This window comes from Mirounga angustirostris, unplaced genomic scaffold (assembly GCF_029215605.1).
Source record: "Mirounga angustirostris isolate CCGP_5_RB_7025 unplaced genomic scaffold, mMirAng1.0.hap1 SCAF_4, whole genome shotgun sequence".
Lineage (NCBI taxonomy): Eukaryota > Metazoa > Chordata > Mammalia > Carnivora > Phocidae > Mirounga > Mirounga angustirostris.
This window is the reverse complement of record NW_026991712.1, coordinates 68,544,991-68,565,990: the sequence shown is the minus strand read 5'-3', so window position 1 is coordinate 68,565,990 and position 21,000 is coordinate 68,544,991. Positions and strand designations below refer to the sequence as shown.

Sequence of the window (21,000 nt, the reverse complement as noted above, 5' to 3'; positions counted from 1 at the left end):
TCTACCAACTAGGCCAGCCAGGTGCCCCTGACATTTCTTTATTCAAATAAAATTTTAATGATTTCAGTTCAATAAAGCTGAAAATGTAGTGTCATTATAGGGCATTTCCTGCTAAATTTCAAATCACAAATTTGTGGCCATCTCTGAGCAGAAGCATCAGTTTCTTCTAAAATATTCAGTTTACTAATTCAGGTTATTGACAGTCTCTTGGTAGGAGGTGAGGAACCAGAATGATCAACTCATAGAATTTGGTTAAGAAAGAGGGAAAAAACAAAACAAAACAGGGGGCCTGGGTGACTCAGTCAGTTAAGCGGCTGACTTTGTTTGGCTCAGGTCATGATCTCCAGGTCCTCCGATCAAGCCCCATATCAGGCTTCCTGCTCAGCAGGGAGTCTGCTTCTCTCTCTCTCTCCCTCTGTCCCTCCCCACTGCTCATTCTCTCTCTCAAATAAATAAATGAAATCTTTTTTTAAAAAAGACAGAGGAAAAAAACCATATGTTCACCAGTCTGGTAGAGTATATTGCTAATGGGGGAGGCTATGCATGTGTGGGGACAGCCCCTCTGTACCTTCCTCTCAACTTTGCTGCCTTAAAAAATAAAGGCTTAAAATGCAAATGACAGAGTATTTACAGATATTAGTAAAATAAAAATACAGTCTTGCATATTCATCTCTTATGAATTACAATTTGCAAAATTACAGCAAATACTGTCTTCACAGATTTGGTAACTTTATTTGCATTTTATAGTGATTTCTTAAGCCCTATGTCCAGTGAATCCATTCTTAAAAGCTCTCAGAAATGGGAATTTAGATATCTATTATACTTTTTCTTTATAAGATGATGGAGACCTTTTCTTTAACCAAGTCCCAAATTTGGGGGTTATTTAGATTTCATTGACATCCAGTTTAATTAATTGAATTAAGTGGACTAAAAGGAGTTGGAAATTTCCTTGGCTGAAATATCTATAGCTTCTCCCTTCTGTGGTTTTTGAAACTAAGTCTTTAATGAATATGAAAGTCAAGCAAAGGCAGGGAATCTGACCTTTCAGATCCTGTCAGCCTTTTGTGCATTTGATTTCCAGCCTACAGTCCATTCGTCCAGCATATTTTTATTGAGCACTCACCAAGTGGGAGAGTCTTTGCTGAGTCCTGATGATAACATGTACAAGCAAGACAGGTGCACTCTCCATCCTCATGGAGCTTATAGTCTGTGTGAGCTTCCTGTTGAGCACACCGAGGCGAATAGGACAAGAGCTAGTGAAGGAAATAAACAGAAAATACACAATCACAGCCTGGGATAAGTGCTCTGATTGAGATTTGTATTGACATTATAGAAGAAGAGCTCTACTCTTGGGGGGGGGGGCGGGAGGAAGAGAGAGAGAGAGCAAGCACAATGAAACAAGGAAGAGTGATGGGCAAAATGTGGGATGAGAGTTCAAAAGATAGGGGCTTTACTCCTATTGGGAGCAATCAGGGGACAGTTCCTGGGTGCAGTGACACAGGAGGTAACCAGGAGTATGGCTACATGCTTTTCAGCCCTGCATAGGTCCTGCTGGGCAGCAGGGGTGTTCTGCTTTATCAGAACCAGGGCTATGTTAAGATAAAGACACAGGGATGTCTAATTTGAGGCTAAGGAAGGGCCACTTCTTTTCCTCCAACTCTCTGCTCCTACACCTGATATAGGTAATGAAAGAAATTACATCATAATCAAGTCATTTCTTTCTATAAAGGCTTCAAACTCTACCTAAAAGGAAATACCATTGGATTTGGGCAAAGATTTTTTTAAATGTCTTTTGAAAAGCATGAGTTCTGGATATGTTTTGTGATGAAAAGGGTTTCATGATGATTAAACTTGGAAAGCATTCAGTCTGTAGACCTCTCTTGAAAATCGACTATACCCGTGTGTATTAAGGAGCTTAGAAATCCTGTGGTTAAAAAATAAACAAGCTGACCTCGAACACCTCTCTCTTCCCTGATTTTTCACAGAACCTCTGTTAACACTGAAGGAGCTTTGAGATACATCAATCATTCTTTCATATCATGATATGCTCCCTTTCCCAATAGCAGACATTAGCCAGGAGAGGGCTGGAAGACACTGAGCTCTGAGCAAGGGAGTGGAAAGATGAAGTATGGGGACAGGGAGGAAGAGGGGAGGAGAGGAAAAGAGGATGAAAATAAAGTGGGGATTTTTGATAAATTGACAAATTTCCAGTCATCACTAACCCTTCTAGCTGCTGAGGTAAGACAGTTCAGGCCCTGAAATTCTACCCTAGGGTTTGCTCGGGTTTTTTGTGGCCTACCTTTGGCTACTGGAAGTGTGAAGACTTTATTGGCTTGGGGGCCTAATAACCAGTTCGTGATTCACAGCAACATCAGATTCTGACAACTGAAGGTTGTAGACACAATAAAATCTCTCCCAACACAGCTTCCTTTATGTGTACCCTCACCAAATCCACATGCTGACAGAGTTACCGTGTGAGGGGCATGGGGATTGGATTGCTGGGCAAATGGATCACATATAAAATAAAAATAGCCAACTTAAGTAGGAGTACAAAGTAAAAGAAATAATTTTAATCCTTACAAACTCCCACTGAAAAGGAGTTGTTGCTAAGAATAATTATGCTAATTTTTAATTAGTTGTGTCCATGTATATAAGTATGTATAAGTGGCCCAAATATAAAGTTCACCTCTTTTCACCACCTTAAACTTATTAGAAATTAATAGGTATTGTTATTAAAGATTACAAAATAATATATGTTCATTAGAAATGTAGAAAATATTAAAAAATGTTTAAAATATAAAAACCACCTCTTTCATGATAAATAATGATATTTTGATGTTCATCATTTTAGGAATTTTTTTCTAAGATGTACATCTAAACAAGTATAAAGTTTTAAACTTCACGTCATATTACAAAAACTGTTTTGTAATCCTTTTTCATTCAAAATGTAATGACAGGGGGTGCCTGGGTGGCTCAGGCTCAGTTAAGTGTCCAACTCTTGATTTCCTCTCAGGTCATGATCTCAGGGTCATGAGTCAAGCCCCAGCCTGGCTCTGCACTGAGTGGGAGTCTGCTTGAGATTCTCTTTCTCCCTTTCCCTCTACCCCTCCCCACTCGCACTCACTTTCTCTCTCTATAAATAAATAAATAAATAAATAAATAAATAAATAAATAAATAAATAAATAAAATGTTTTTTTAAAAATGCAATGACAGTACTTTCCCTAGTCATTAAATATTGTACACAGTATGCCTTTATATGAACATACTGTAATTCTTTAACATATAATCCTCTCTTTTGTTCCCAGTGTTTTAATCTCATAAAGACACGCTGAAATAAATATTCTTAGATGTAAATCTTTTCACTTGCCTTCGATTTTTTTGTTTTTTGTCAAAATATATTCCCAAAGGGGAATTGTTGAGTCAATGTATATGAACATACAAAAACTATAATGTAACAGATTGTTAAATTGCCCTTCGGATATTATGTATCTCACAGTCCACCAGAGGGTTTATGAAAGAGTCAGTATCTCCCCATCCTCACTAATAAATGAAGATTGTAAAGTGTCAAAGAGAGTTCTGTTAAAGTCTCTTTTCACTCATATTTTACCTTGGGTCTTACTAGCTGTATTCTAATTAAGGCAGTCAGGTGAAGTTTCTCCTGTTCCTGAGTGGAGTTGAATTCAGAGCTAAGAATTGTACATTAAAGGTATTTCCTGAGAAGAGTCTAAACTGTGCAGACATCTTTTATTTATTAAGTAGTATTTAATATGGATATTTTGAATGAGGCAGAATAAAGCCATTACATTCTTTCTTGTCAGATTAAGTGGTTATAAAACAGCTGTGAGCACCAGCTTAATGAATGTAGAAATTCTACTTAACTATTGATAGATTCCAATCCTCATTGTTTTTGTTATTAGCTGTTAAATGCACAATCATAGAAATTGGAGACACTTCTTCAGATATCCTGGTTTGGTTCACTTAATTAGAAGTTATCACAAGTTGATCAATTTCCTAAATAACAATGATACAAATGTCAAAAAGCTTTCCATAGAAATAACACAGAATCAGAAATCTACCTTGTAAATGGTGATGGCACAGTCTACTGAAGAGATGCCATTTGCCTTGGCAGTTGCGTTTAATCATGCTTCTCAAATGTAGCCGGCTTTGCACAGACAGAATTAAGGAATTAAGATCCCTGCAAAGTGAAAAAAAAACCAAACACGTAATTTTGATGTGTGAAATACACCAAAAGGGGTGGTGCATATTAAAATGAATTAGTAATTACATTTCAATCTAAATAACATGTGCCAAAGTCAATGAAAGATTGTTTTAGATTCTTCAATATACTGTTTTCCTAATCATTTTAATTTTCATTTCATGAGGTTAAAATAGAGGTAAATGAGTTAGAAAGGAGAGATGTATGATTACAAATTGCTATTATGGGATGTGAAATTTGCAAGATTATTAGTATGGGCAGGAGTAGAATAGCTTTCTTTCAGCATAGAGGGGCTGAAAGCATATGAAAAACCATGAGGCCATTAATGACCTATAGTATCACTCAGAATAACCACTGGAACAAGAAAATAAGTACAATTTTCCTTAAAGAATCATCATAAAATGTCTCCTGAGTAGAAACAGAACTCTAACCCTCTTAGTTAAAGGAAGAAAAATTAAATTTGCTCTGCAAAATAAACTCTCACAGGCTTAAAAGATACACACAGATAGCAGAATATTGAAATATTTTATTTATACACAGTCTCCATTTTACATGTGAATGTGGGCATCCTGAAGTGTTGATTGATGACTAGGAAGTGTTTTTCTGTCACTTCTAGCAATGACTTAAAATGACTTATAGAGGCTAGGGGGTAAGAACTCCTTTTTTCCTGTGCAAGGAAGAGTCTGTGAAACTCTTAAGTTATGGAAGCCACTGAGAGCAGTAAAGACAACATTTGGGAAGAAGTCCTCAGTCATGCTTAGAAACTGTGAACTTGCGGCACCTGGGTGGCTCAGTTGTTAAGCATCTGCCTTCGTCTCAGGTCATGATCCCAGGGTCCTGGGATCGAGCCCCGCATCAGGCTCCCTGCTCTGCCGGAAGCCTGCTTCTCCCTCTCCCACTCCCTCTGCTTGTGTTCCCTCTCTTGCTGTGTCTCTCTCTGTCAAATAAATAAAATTAAAAAAAAAAAAAAAGAAACTGTGAACTTAGAAATGTCTCATGGCAAAAGTAATTGCCACAGTGAATATTTACATATGTGCAAAACTGGAAAGGTCTTTAATATCCAAGTAGGAAGCTTAGATAAAAATATGATGGTCCATCTTCCTGATGGAATTAATATAGGCATTTAAATTTAAGATTAAGGAGAATTTATGATGGCTTGGGCAAGTGCTACGAAAGGGGTAAAATTTCAACTATGTAAAAGCCTAAACATAATTGTAAAAACTACATATGTCAAAAAAGGCTGGAAGAAAATACAGCAGAGGTTTAACATGACTTGTTCTTCTGTGCACGGATCTTGGGTGATACTTTTTTATCTTCCTACGTTTCCAATGTTCCAAATTTTCTGTAATGAACATATTAATTATTTTTCTAATTTTATAATGCTCCCTCATTTGAAAAGGTCCTGTGGATCCCATGAGCAGGGACGTGGTAGACAAGAGTATAGTTATCACTGCCTCCTGCCTCCCACCCTTCCTTCGAGCCCCTTTTTCTGTGCTTCTTTTGACAAGTTTCATGTTTTCCTTGTATTTCTTTCCACAGGTCATGGTCCCATCCTTATCTGGAGGAAAATAATACAATTAATTTTTGTTCCTTCTTTCTTTAGCTGTCCTTTGTGTGGGGAATCAGTGCGCTCAAATGAGATGCAAGTTGTGTTCACAAATAGAGTGACATTTACATTTACACCCAGTTGCAGTTGCTGTGCGCCCCACTTCCCCCTTTTTGTGGCTTATGGGCGCACCGGTGAGTCTCTTAGCTCGCAGACCAGTCTGTGACCCAGAATCACCTTGGGCCCCCTACCATATTGTCTCTCTCCTCAAGTTCCCCTTCTCAAAGATTCCCTTGAGGCCAGTGTCAGGAGCAGCCACCATGAAAATGCCACTCTGTGCTTAGCAGTGCCAATATCCCCAGAGTTGCTGATCCTCGGGTGTCAGAGCGATGCTGATGTTGGGGAGGGAAAAAGGCCAGTGTAGGCGAAGCATAGAAGCAATCAGTGGTGTGGCACAAAGTAGGGTTAAGAGGGAGGCAAGCCAGTCACGCAGGACCTTCCAGACCAAGTTAATTAAGGATGTTGGGCTTTATTCAAGGGTCGCTAGGTAGCTCTTGCAAGATTTTAAGCAGGGGAGAGTGATGTATCTGATGTGAGAAGTAAATGATGGCTCTGGCTATAGTCCACATGGCTCTGGCTATAGTCCACGTCCTGTGGGTTATGACATGTGGACGCCTCCCACAACTTCCAAGAAGGCTCTGTGAAGCACAACTTGCAAATCACAATTTGCAAGGGAGGCAGCCCATGTTAGGAGGCTGGTAGGACAATTACAATGCAGCTCCAGCTTCTCCATTAGTATAATTTTGATCCCGCCTAGCCCATGCTTTCACTTCTTAAAAAGATCAAACTGAGCAGGTATTTGAGCCTGGAAGCAAGAAAGCAAATTAAAAATACCAGCATCATTTTGGTTAACGACTAGATTTCCTTCAAGTGTCTCTGCACTTCAGCATTCATCCTGAATTAAAAAAAAAAAAATGTATCCAGCACACAGATTGTTCCCCCTTGAGTTACTCTGGGTGTCAGACTTGGCAGTCTTCATACTCCATGCAATCTGATGCAGACTCATTAACATTTGTACTTAGCCACATGGATTCAAATGCTGAGTGTTCGGAACATTTGCAGGCAGATGTTATCAAAGATGTTCTCTTTTCACAGTTTCCTCTGTTCATTTGCATTGAACAACCATTGCCACCAAACATGAGGTGCAGTCTACAGAGAAGCGTTTTTGTTTATTTGTTTGCTGCCAGGTTATGAGCATGTGCTTATGTTGGGGAAGCATTTTACTTTGCTGCTTTGAATGAACTATTGTTCCAATCCGGGTTTATTGTTGCTTACTCTGTTGGGAAGCAGGTATTATTAATAGGGGGGAAAGGCTTTTTTGCTTACATTTGGATGATGATTTTAATAGAAAGATGTTCCGGACCCACTTTTTCAGCGAATTCTGCCTTTCTCTTTGTAGCTGGGATTGGGTGCTCTGCCTTTTCTAAAATGTGCGTTTTGTTTACTGCTTTCGGCCATTCCAAGGTCAGAGCAGTTCTTGAATTAGGAAAACATCATTATCTGTAATATTGATTTGTCAGTCTTCTTAGTTACCTTCCATACTGAACACTGAAAGGACCCAGAAGATAAATACCAAGGACAGAATCCAACCCAAACTAAAGGTGTCCTTCAGGTGTTAATTTTATGACTTCTTTGGTCTTGTTCAGAAATTAATGTCAGTCAAAGGATCCTTGTTCAACCCCACTGGGGATGAAAAGCTGGTCAAGATTCAGAGAAAATGTGCAGCTGACAAGGCATCATTTTTCAGTGGATGCGGTAGGAATCCGTTTAGCCAATATATTGACAAGTGTGTCACTTCTGCGCAGTCTTAGAAAATAAGGGTCCCTCCTGCTGTCCTAAGCCATAGTCTAACTCTGCTTTTCATTCAGTCCTTTCCCATCTCCTTTCATTGCCCTTAGGTCTCCTTCATCTTCATACTGGCTAGTTTCATTTTTCTCCCGGCTGGTTACCTTGCCGCCTGTGTACACGTTCATGCTTGCTCCCTGGCTCTTCAGTAAATTTCTCATGGCTACCCTGTCTCTCCTTTCTTTTTTTCATCAAGAGAGAGCTAAGGACTGTGCAGTAAAGATGGCAATGACATATTTTCACCCTCAGACTTTTTTTACTCTCTTGACATGCAGTGTTCCAGAAAGATTAATCTGGCCGGGGGGTGCCACAGGCAGGCAGATCAGTTTTGTGGCTATTGCAAGAGTGTATTAAGTGTGAGGCAATAAATGTTTGCCCAAAACTTCAGTTTCAAATATCCTGACTTATTTCAGAACTTCCATGACTTTCGCACATTTTGCTCTCTAAATCACCCTTAATGCTGAAATATGTTCTCTTGTGCTCTTCCATTCTGAAGGCTTCATCTGGATCTGGTGATAATTAGTCAACACACTAAGTTTGGTTTATCTGTTTTCTGTTCTGTTTCTATTTTGTTTTTACCTTTTGTCATTGTATCTACAGTTTTAAATACAGATAATCTATAGTTTAGGTCTCACTGGTTCAAGCAAAGGGTGATGCTTTTTATTTAAAGTAGCACGCAATCTAACTGATAATGAAGAATTGAGCTCCCTACTATTTTTACTCACTATAGCTGTGGTATTTTGTTTTGTGTGTATTTTGCTTCTTCTTGGTATGTGTTCCTATCTCATTAGATAAGTCACTTCCCCCAAGTCCTCATTATAAATGTGTTTAATGAGAGTTAATATATTTACGGGGTACCTGGGTGGCTCAGTCTGTTAAGCTTCTGCCTTTAGCTCAGGTCATGGTCCTGGAGTCCCAGCATGAGCCCCACATCAGGCTCCCTGCTCAGCAGGGAGTCTGCTTCTCCCTTTCCCTCTACTCCTCCCCTGCTCGTGCTCACTCTCTCTCTCAAATAAATAAAATCTTTTAAAAAAATAAAAAGAGTTAATATGTTTACGATGTTGTCTATTAGTGAACAGAGTATAACTCTCCATTTATTTGGGTCTCTTATATCTTTCAGTAGGGTTAATAAGTAAAGTTTTAAAATAAAAAATTTTCTCTATAATGTCTTATGCATTCATTATACCACAATTGCAGTAATTCCTAGATATTTTGTCCTTTTGCTAGTTTGAATAGTATCTTGCTTTCTGTTTTATTTTCTATATGGTTATTCCTGGTGTAGAAGAATTTTTTAAAGTTGATCTCATATCCAACAACTTTCCAGAACTGTCTCATTATTTTTAATAATTTATCTGTTAATTCTATTGGATTTTCCTTGTAAAAGAACATATTTTGGTCAATAATGACTATTTTATCTCTTTTTTTTCCAGTCCTTATACCTTTCTTTTTTATCTTATTTCACTTTTTAGGACCTTCAGTACTATGTAGAAACAAATAACATAAAGTAAAATAAAGTAAAATAAAATAAAATAAAATAAAATAAAATGAAATGAAATGAAATGAAATGAAATAAAATGAAATAAAATGAAATAAAATGAAATAAAATGAAATAAAAAAATAAAATAAAATAAAATAATAAAATAAAATAAAATAAAATAAAATAGATAAGGAACATCTTTGCCTCATTTCCTCTTTTAAAAAATATGCACCACTGCTGTATATTTATGAAAATTGTTAGGAGAGTGAATCTTAAGAGTTTCCATCATAAGAAAACAATTTCTTTCTTCTCTTTCTTTCTTTCTTTCTTTCTTTCTTTCTTTCTTTCTTTCTTTTTTTTTGTATATGAGATGATGGATGGTAACTAAACTCGTGGTAATTGTTTCATGATATATGTAAAGTCAAGTCATTATGCTGTACACTGTAAACTTATATAGTACTTTCTATCAATGTTATGTCAATAAAACAGGGGAAAAAATGTACCAAAGGTGGTCCATTATGTTTGTGTTGGTTTTTGGTGCACTGCCTTTATCAAGTTAAGGAATTTCCCTTTAATTTTACTTTTCTCAGAATTTTATTTTGATACTGAATTTCATCAAATGCCTTTTATCTAAGAAAATCCTATATTTTTCCCACTAATTCATTAGTTTGATGAATTGAATTGATAGATATTCTGACAGTAAAACATGCTTGTGTCCCTAAATTAAATCCTACTTGTACATAATGTGTTATTTTTGTTAAATTGATGTAGAGGAGCTAATTTATTTAATTTGGATTTTCGTTCACACTTGAGAAATGTCCATACAAATTCTTTTTTTCTTCATTATCCAGTTTGTATTATTTGTCCCCTGAAAGTTCAGTAGAATTCTTTGTAAAATTGTCTGAGCCTTGGATCTTTTTTGGTGGAAAGAAAATGTTTTATTCATATTTCAATTTTTCAATAGTCATTGTCATATTCATTAGACACCAATGTTACCAGTTTTGGCATTTGGTATTTTCCTAGAAATGTATCTTTTAAAAAAGATTTTTATAGTTATTGGCATATGGATGAAGGTCATATTATTTTAAGCTCTTATATCTGGAAGTATTTCTTTTCTTAATTTGTTTACCTAGATCTTTTCACCTCCCATCTACATTTGAAAAAAAGTAGTAACAGAAATTTGTCTAACTTAGTATTTTCAAAAAAATCAGTTTTGTTTGTTCATCTCTTTGAATTGTTAGTGTTTCTTGGTTATGTCACTGATTGCTGACTTTAATTTTATTTTCTTTTTATTTCTTTGGCTTTATTGTCTTTTCCTCTTCTTCTTTCTTAACGACTGAGCCACCCAGGCGCCCACCTCTTCTTGTTTCTTATCTTATGTGTTTTCATTTCCTTTCGTTTTCCGATAAATCCATTTAAAACTGCAATTTTTCTGTGCCCCTTGTTAGGGGCAAATGTGTCCCACATTTGTCGATGTGTAGTTTTTTTGTCATTTAGCTTTAAACTGTTTCTAATTTCCCATGCTATTACCATTTTAGCTTATTTACTTAGTCATAAGTCTTAGTTACAGATATATACAGTTTTTAGTTATTTTTTTATTTATTTCTAATTCCTATGACTAGTGAATATAATACATATGATATCAATTCTTTGAAGTTTACTGAGGTTTCCTTTGAGAGTAATTTCACCATTGACTTTTGTGTGTGTTCCATACATACTTAAAATGTTTATTCTGCTTGGTATAAAATTATGTATGTATCTGTTAATTTAAGCTTATGAGTCATCTTATTCAAGAGTTTTAGACGTTTTCTTATTCTTTTATCTTTATCAGTTTCTGAAAGAGTTGTCCTCAGAATCTCAATCACAGTTGTTCATTAATTTATTTTTCCTATAGATGTGATAATTGATGCAGTTTTGTGTCAGTATAGACAAATGCATACATATTTATGATATTAGGACCTTTTCACTTATGATTTTTTCTGGTAATATAGTCTTTCATTGTGGCTTTTGATTTACTTTTTGTCTTAAAATCCATTTTGTTAGTTATTTTAATTACCACTACAATTGTCAATTAGTTCATACTATTTTCTTACTTTATCATTTTCTGTCTCTCCTCCCTTTATTTTTAATTCTTTCTGCATCTTTTTGTCACTAATGTGTAACTCTTACAGGTAATATTGTTAAATCAATTTTTTAAGCATCCTATCAAAGAGTCACTATTTTTTTTAAAAGACTTTATTTATTTATTTGACACAGAGAGGGAGAACAAGCAGGGGGAGGGGGAGAGGGAGAAGGAGAAGCAGGCTCCCCACGGAGCAGGGAGCCCAATGCAGGCTCGATCCCAGGACCCTGGGATCATGACCTGAGGAAAAGGCAGATGCCCAACTGACTGAGCCACCCAGGTGCCCCCAGAGAGTCACTATTAAACAGTTTTATCCATTTATATTTATGTTAATTTTAGTTATGTTATAATTTATTTCTATTATATCAGATTTTTCTATTACATACAAAATAATTTTTCTTTCTTCGAAGTGGTAGAATTTCTTAGTTGTAGAAATTATGTTTGCTTTTTACCTTTTTGTTAATTAGACCTAATGTAATGTATTTATGGTTCTTTTACCATACCAGGATCTTGCATATATCATTATGTACGTCTTCCCTCTGGAAGAGATATGTATCCCGAGACACTGTCTTTCCTCTATTGACCCTCTTTTCCCAACTATCACCCTTAATCCCCATGTTGCATATCATCTACAACAGCACTGTACAACAGAACTTTCTGTGATGATGGAAACATTCTGTAACTGTGCTACCCCATACAGGAGCCACTAGCCACATGTCTGTTGAACACTCAAAGTATGGCTACTATGACTGGGGGAGGGACTGAATTTTTAATTTAATTTAATTTAAATATCCAAATGAGGCCAATGGCTCCTGTATTGGATAATATAGTTTAAATAAATTGTTTCTGGATATTTATGGATATAATTTTTTTCCTTGGTAGATGGAGCAAATTTTTATTTAGACCATGGTAAACTTTATTTATTCATTCATCCTTATTTTCCATATTTTCTAGTACCTTTTTGAATTTATTTCTCTTCTTGTTGGTTTACCTTCTTCAAGAATGCTTTAAAGAGTATTTTGCTGTGGAAGAAATTCTCAGATGTAGTATACTTGAGAATGACCAATTTTAACCCTGTGAATTGTAGGCTTAAGTCTTCTTCAGTGCTTTAAATATAATTTGTATATTTCTTGTCTACATTATTGCTATTTTGTAGTACAATGTCAATTTGAGTTATATTTTCTTTTTGTTGGTAGTATTCTCCCTGGAAGCTTTTAGAATTTTCTCTTCGTCTGTGGTATTCTTTAAATTTACTATAATATGACTTGTTTGGATTATTTTCTTATCTAATCTGTCATTCTGTGAGCCATTTTGAGGTTTTATATCTTTCTTTAATTTTGGAACATTGCTGATTATTAATCAAATATATTTAAATATTAAATATGTTTAAATATATTGTCTCCCCTCCATTATTTTTTTCTTATTTTCCAACTATTTTTTATAGTGTAGACATATGTATTTTCTCCTCCATAGCCCTTCTTTTCTTTCCATCTCTTTGACCTCCTGATGCTTTCTACTGTAATTCCACCACCTGACCATTTTCAGCTGTGTTCTTTTGCCATCCAACTTATCAAGTTAGGTCTTTATTTTGACTATTATATTTTCACACCTGTTCTCTCCAGTTAGTTCCTCCTTTAAACTATTTACTTTTACCTCTTGTTTTTATTATCCTCACTTATATCTTTGAGGATACTTTTTATGCTTATTAAAAATTATTTTGTCTCTCCTCTACTATTTCTGTTTCCTCTTATGAAGGTTTTCTTACTTATTCATGTTTACAGTTTACAGAGATATTTTTTTACATCAGGCACTATTTGATAGGTATTGGAATAATGTTTTTAATACACACAGCAAAGCTACAAGATAAATATTAAAAGTATTCCTATTCGGGCGCCTGGGTGGCTCAGTTGGTTAAGCGACTGCCTTCGGCTCAGGTCATGATCCTGGAGTCCTGGGATCGAGTCCCACATCGGGCTCCCTGCTCATCAGGGAGTCTGCTTCTCCCCCTGACCCTCCCCACTCTCATGCTCTCTCTATCTCATTCTCTCTCTCAAATAAATAAATAAAATCTTTTAAAAAAAAAAGTATTCCTATTCTACCCATTAGGAAACTCTGCATCAAAAGATTGAATAGCTTGTTCACATTCATGCAACTAAATGAGTAATGAAACAAGGATTAGAACACTCACATTCAGGGGCGCCTGGGTGGCTCCGTCTGCCTTCGGCTCAGGTCATGATCCCAGGGTCCTGGGATGGAACCCCCCATCGGGCTCCCTGCTCCGCGGGAAGCTTGCTTCTCCTTCTCCCACTCCCCCTGCTTGTGTTCCCTCTCTCGCTGTGTCTCTCTCTGTCAGATAAATAAATAAAATCTTAAAAAAAGAAAATGAACACTCGCATTCTGACTCTACTAACACCCTTATACTGTATTATTAACCACTATAATATATTCAGAGGGATAAAGTAGATATATTCCTCTCAATAACCATAAATATATAATAAAGGGAATAAGAAAGAGGGTTACTCAGGGCTTATACCTAATGATTGAGTCATTTGGAATATTTGGAGCTTGAGTTGTTATTTTTCATGAAGACTGGGTATGGAATTATCAAGTGATAAAGGAAATAGAGTTAATAATATTTGATTTCTAGCAATATACCAAGCATTACTTTAAGCATTTTACATATGCCCTCAGAAGTAAATGATGTTATTATATCCACCTTTTTTATAAACAAACAAAATGGAGCCCTAGAGAGGTTAAAGAAGTTGTCCAAGGCCACATAGTAAATGCTAGGGCTGAGATTTGGACTTGGAGCATCTGGTTCTTGAGTGCATTCTCCTATTGTTGCTTTACTTGTTCTATTATACAATTACACAGAGCTGAGAAGAGGCCGTAGAAGTTGGGGAGGTACCAAGAAATCAAGGAATGAAACAGAGGAGGCAGAATAAGAATAGAGGCTAAGGATAGTGGCAGTCCTATTTTATACTGGCCTTCCCGGTCTTTGGCCTCTGCAGTCCTTTCTCCAGTCTTCCATATGGTTTCCCCTTACCCCAGGAAAAATCTACCCTCAAAATGGGAACTGAAACAACCATTCATATTGAAGTGTGGGGTCTGGCGAGTTAGCTATTTCTTCTGAGTCTAATGGTAAGAGACTACAATAGAGGAAAATTATAGACTCCAGAGTATTTCAGGCCTATAGATAGTTGTGCTTGATAAGCAAGAAACTGAAAACCATACATTACAACGTACCTTTAAAGAGGTGAGTAAAGGAAATGTTGTGACAGCAATTCAGAGTGGCAAGAAGGTGATGAGGTGTTAACAATAGCAATTGGTAACTTACAGGCAGTGACAACTAAGTATCCTGAAAAGGTTTTCTGTTCTGGTCTGAGTTAAAATGCTCATATGCGTTCGTTATGGTTGCTGATTTTAAGATTTGACCTTAAGTCAGAGAAATTTAAGTGAAACTAACAAAATGCTTTTGATAGTTGCTGAGTCAGCTGACAAAAGTTTATGTAAAATGGTCGTAGAGTCTTTCTTAATAATAGCATAAAGAAGAGACCTTAGGCATATGATTGTGGCACTTGAGATGCAGCTAGTGTTCTTAAAACTCCTGTGTGACATCAAGATCTGGACACATGGCTAGCTTTTACTGGTTTTCCATAAAAATAATAAATTATTAAAACATATGTCAAAATTAATTAATAAAACTTGTATTATTTTCTTTAGTTTTTCTTTTTTTAAATTGAAGTATAATTGACATACAATATTCTGTTGGTTTCAGGTGTACATGATAGTGATTCGATATTTTTAGACATTACAAAATGATCCCCCTGATAAATCTAGTTACCATCTGTCACCATACAAAATTATTACTATATTACTGACTGCATTCCCCATGGTGTACTTATTTATTTTATAACTGGAAGTTTGTACCTTTTAATCCCCTTCACCTACATTTAATACATACCTTTTTTTTTTAATTGTGGTAAAATGTACCTAATATAAAATTTACCATTTTAGGCATTTTTAAATGTACACTTCAGTGGCATTAAATACATTCACGTTACTGTTCAACCACTATCAACTTACAGAAGTTTTTCGTCTATACAGTTTTTTAACATAGCTCTAAGGTCCTTGTTGCTATTTGTGATAACAGATAACTCATTGGAAACATGTGCACTCATTTATATTCAGATGAAATTATGATTCAGAATTATAATTCAGAAGCTCTGTACCCTGTAAACAGTAACTCTCTATTACCCCCTCTCCCTAGCTCCTAATAACCTCTATTCTACTATCGATACTTGTGAATTTGATTATTCTAGGTAATCTGGTTTATTCACTTAGCCTAATGTCTTTAAGGTCCATCCATGTTGTCGCATGTGTCAGAATTTTCTTCCTTTTTAAGGCCAAATAATATTCTATTGTGTGTGTGTGTGTATATATATATATATATATATGCATTTTGTTTATCCATTCATCTGTTGATTTGGGTTGTTTCTACCTTTTGGCTATTGTTAGTAATGCTACTATAAACATTAGTGTGAAAGGTTTTCTTTTTATGCATATGATTTGGATATCTAAAAAATATATCTTTTGGCATTAGTGTAAATTGACAAGACATGAAAATAATGCTTTGTGTTACTAGGGTGCCATTCCTGGTGAGATTTTTGAAGTATTTTGTGAGTATCAGTTATAGTTAAGATGACTATATAATTTATCATTCAAACCAGGATGACAACAGAAAATAGTATGATTAATATTACCCGGAGAAAATAGGCATTAATCAGGACTGTCTCAAGCAAACCAGGCCATGTAGTCCTCTCATCTTTTGAGAGGTAGTTGAATAGAATCTTTAGTTTCTATTACCTGTGGCTGATAAATGTGAAATGGAATTATTTTACTTAATCTCATTGGAAAGTGAGGTCTATTAGGAAGTATGGTTAGTAATGTTAAACCGTTAAGATTCTATTTAGTGAAATAAAATCTAATTCATCTATTTCCTTTGAGTTAACCACTTATAAATTCCTTGTTTTTTGAGGAAGTGGTGATTATTAATAGAGTTGACATCAAACAGATATGTCTAGGTATCTGTTGTTTTCCATTGCTAGCACTTTTGTCAATAGTCAGCCCAAATACTCTCCATGAGAAAAGAGTAATTGGACACAATATAAAATAATCTTGTGCTTTTGGTTTTTTTCATTCTCTGACATGGACACAGCCAACTGATGCACATAATAAAAGTCTAATAATTATTTCTAAAAGTAATGAATAATGTCTGGCTCTCATGATTTCTTCCTTCATTCATCAGAAGCAGAAATTCAGACATTCCAGTGATCCATTGATCTTGGTAGCCAATTTGGTTTCCCCCCTTTAAATATCCAGAGTATAGGGAGGGAATCCTGATTATATCTATATGATGAGTCTTCCAAGTCAAATGGAAATAAGATAATTAAATCCAGCCATCTTTAATTCTTTGGTAGAATTACTGTGGGTTAATACTGTTTGGTGGAGGGATGGAAAGTATTAGGTGTTACTTTTACTAATGAAAGGAAATAATCTTGGTAAGTTAACATAAGGGAAAAACCTAGATTTCTCAAAATTTTGAATTTCAGAATCTAAGACATGAAGTTTTATAAATTTTATTTCATATAGAAACCATTATTGGATAAAGATAGAAAATTGTGAATTGCTTTTTTGAATCTATTAATAAGTGGATAAACTTATAATTAATAAATTGCTTATTATATATGATAGTTATTATATATAAGATAATATAACTATCTTTTCTCTGTGACATGCCACATTTACATCTAGGGTGAGTTTTTTTAATAAAATTTTTTCCACAAAAACAAAGGACACCCTATAGTTAAGTTCTGCTAAGTCTCTCATATTTCAAGATGATCTCTAAATAACATTATTTTTAGGAAGCCAGTTTAGGCAACTTTCCAAGTATTACTCAAGTAAATATTTGCATATCATGGTTATTTTATATTGGGACATACACAATATTATTAACTTTCTTAGAAGTTTTTATTTTATAAATACTTCAAGTTATTGTTTGACCTGATCTCCAAATTATTCCTTTCTTATGAAAATTAACTATGATATTTAATAGACAGTGCAAACCATAATTTCATCTGAATATAAATGAATGCACATGTTTCCAATGAGTTATCTGTTATCACAAATAGCAACAAGGACCTTAGAGCTATGTTAGAAAACTGTATAGCTGGAATTGAACTCTGCAGTCTCACTTGCTCTCAAGAGAACATCATCCTTTCCAAATCAGTGTCACAAACTCCAAAAGACCAGGGGAGTATGAGCGAGGGGTGTGCAGAGTGGTAAACACAGGGGCCAGTACACAGATGATGGACAGAAATACAGCTCTCAAGGAAAGCAAAATCAGATGCTTTATTACAGCTAAGGACAAGGAAGAGCATACGGCTTTCAAAAACTGACTTTTCTGCCAGTCCCATACAAGTCTTACAAAGAGATGTGGGACAAGTCAACTGACTGAAAAGAACATTTTCAGGACATCTACATTTTCAGATCATTTCAACTTCAAACGGTAGACCTTTTCCTTTGAGGTTCAGCAGTGGAGTTAGCGTAGTCCAGAAGCTCAATGTTGGATTTGCAAATACAGTTTATTTTACAGAAATTCCACATTATAAACAGCAAGCACCTCCCATCCCACCCACCCTTTTCCCTTCTCCTCCCCCCTTCCCATCCCAGTCTGGCTGGGTGAAGACCATTCTCTGCAGAGAGGGAGCAGTGATGTGGCCCTGCTGCTTTGGAGGGAGATTCAAGAGACCACCAAGAAGGAGGAAGAGGACGAGGATGACATGAAGGAATTGTAGAACAGGGCTGGATCCATTGAACTGGTCCAGTGCCGGCTGTGTATATGCGGGGCAGGCAGGACGTGGTGCAGGCAGGTGGGCTTTGATGTTAAGGTTATAGAGGGAACATTTGGCAGAGGGACTGTTTCAGGTCCACTAATTTGCAGCACATTCTTGTCTAGTTCCTTCCGTCGTAGTGCGAAGTCTGCCAGGAGGTCATCTTCATCCAACTCTTCTCCAAATCCTCCAGGTTTTGAAATAGCTGTTGAAATCTCCTCCGCAGGTTCCTGCTGGTCAGCAATGCCCTGCATTAACTCTTCAACTTTATCAATGTCTGTGTTGTCATAGGCAGCCTTAGTGGCCTTGGCGGAATAGTCCATGTTCTTGAGCACCTCCGTGTCACTCCTGATGCTCTCCAGGGCCTCTTGCTGAAATTCGATGGTTGTAGTGTGCCCTTGATCTCCACCAGCTGCTTTTCATACCTCTTCTTGCGCTCTAGCACCCAAAGGGCTGCCCGCTTGTTTTTGGAGCTGTGTTTCTTGGCAGCGATCCGCTCCTCCTGAGTCTTTATCTCCAGGAGTTCCTGCTTACTTAGCCCAAATTATCCCTTTTTAAATAAGTTGTCCTATGGATTCATGAGGCTTTATTGATAAAGGAAAAATATGTATGTAAATGCTTTCCTCACTTGTTCATACACTCAAAGCATTTTTGGAAATTATGTAGTGAATTCACTCTGTATGTCTCTGTCTCTCTGTCTCTGCCCCTCTCTGTCTCTTTCTCCATATATATATATATTTTTTTTTCATATTGCTTACTTATTTATATATATAAAATATGTGTTATATATAATGTAATATGCACATTTTCTCAATTTCTAAAATTTCTCAATCAATTTCTTAATTTCTAAATCAAACTTAAGGCTACAAAATTAGCCATTTATGTAACACAGATAGATGACAATTTGACTATTGAGAAAGACAGTTGAAGAGAATAGAACAGTTTTTAAAACTCAACTTGTAAATAAGTGACTGAGTTGTGCAATGATCCAGCCGTTCGTGCATATACTGAAATGAGATTATTTTTCTCAAAACTGGTGATGGTCTTTGAAGTCAATTTAATAAATATAAAATTATCAAAGATGAACCAGCCCTAAAATTTGATGTATAAAAACAAACAAACAAAGCCAGATTGTCATCTAAAATAAAATATCATTTAACTTTCTTTGCCTGAGTTACCAGATACTATTTTGGAAAATCAAAGCTAGTGGGGATCATGTATTCACCAACAGCTTATATACTAGAATTTTGTAAAGTTTACCTATAATGATTTCTATTTTGCAGATGAGAAGCTGGTTCAGAGAGGTTCAATAACTTATTCAAGGTCAGGGTCTCTTAAGTGGGGGAGGCAGAACTTGATCGTTGTTGGTTTGACCTTGGCACTCATAGTGTTTGCTCTACCTCATAGTGTCTACTTGGAAGGATGGGAAAAGTTCTTTAAGAAGCCCAAACTTTAAAAAAAAAAAAGTTTCTGTCCAAGATTTTAAGGCAGCGTGGTATGCTGGGAAAGAAACAAAACAAAACACATGATCACAGGAATCAAAAGAGCTTGTCTAACTTGAGTTTTGCTGATTATTAGCAGGATTGATGACTTTACCTCTCTGAACATTAGCTCTTAGGAACAGTACTGTTTGTCCAGCCTCCCTAGGTGAATCTCATATAAGGAAGCATCAGATAAGAAAATGTCCAATTATAGCATTTTCAAAATTATGAGGACTTTCAAAGGTAAGGAGCTAGTGGATCTTATTGTAAATACAACTTACAGCAGCACTCTAAAAAATGAATGATTGTTGGTATCTTCCTTACCATAACCTATTTCATCATGGAACAAAATGTCTAGTAGGTCATATCTGAGCTCTCAATGGCATTGGATCATGACCATCTCAATATATAGTATTTAGGCTTTGTGAAAGATCTTATTAATTTTTTTTACCTTATTAAAAGTCCACAGTTCCTCATCTGAAATGCTTAGGGTGAGATGTGTTTCAGAATTCAGAACTTTTCAGGTTTTAGAAGTGTGACACATAGACTATAAATTTTGTAAAACCCTGAGACAGAACTCCATAATCAAACACATTAGTATTTCCGCAGAGTAATATACCAGAATTCTTGCAAGTTAGATAAAGGCTGCAAATAGTTTTCTTGCTAGGTCAGGTTAGGTTGTGCTGCCAAATGAAGGAGTGCTAAAATCATGAAAAACTTCATTTTCAGATTTCAGATATGTGGATGATGGATTAAAAACCTATACTAATGTTTACTTTTAGAATTATAAAAACAATACCAATACATTTTAGAAATTTTAGAAAATGAAAAAAGAAGGCAGAGGGGTGCCTGGCTGGCTCAGTAGGTAGAGCATGTGGCTCTTGACCTTGGGGTTGTGAGTTTGAGCCCCACATTGGGTGTAGAGATTACTTAAAGATGTTTTAAGAAATCTTAAAAAAAAAGAAAATGCAGAAAAATTAAAGAAAAAGCCACTCACAATTGAAAGTCCTCTATTTGCCCGTGTCTATCCTTTTATACAACTAAAATTGTACAATACATATCATGGTATAGTTCACTTTATTCTTTTAATATCATGGATATTTTTAAGGGTATTTTTTAAAACAGAAAAACCGGAGAAAAAGGACAGCAGAGCTAGAAGAGGCGACTCTGCAAGTCAATGACAGAAGATGTAGGAAGCGATTGTTATAAGAATCTCAGAGTTTTTTGTGAAGAAGAGCCATTGAACTAGAGTCTAGATTGATTTTTAATGTTATAAGGGATATGATACAGTATGGATTTTTAAAATGCATGGAAAATCTTCAAACTCCATTTAGAGCATCTTTCCAGCTTGCTTTCTCT

General features: G+C 35.8%; 1 protein-coding gene and 1 pseudogene across 2 annotated transcripts in view; one reads left to right on the top strand and one right to left on the bottom strand.

Annotated features, from left to right (window-relative positions):
- Nucleotides 1-21,000, top strand: part of NKAIN3 (sodium/potassium transporting ATPase interacting 3) — a 631,576-nt gene that overhangs the window by 182,656 nt on the left and 427,920 nt on the right. The gene's annotated exons all lie outside the window — the stretch shown is intronic.
- Nucleotides 18,070-19,565, bottom strand: LOC123858501 (charged multivesicular body protein 4b-like; annotated as a pseudogene).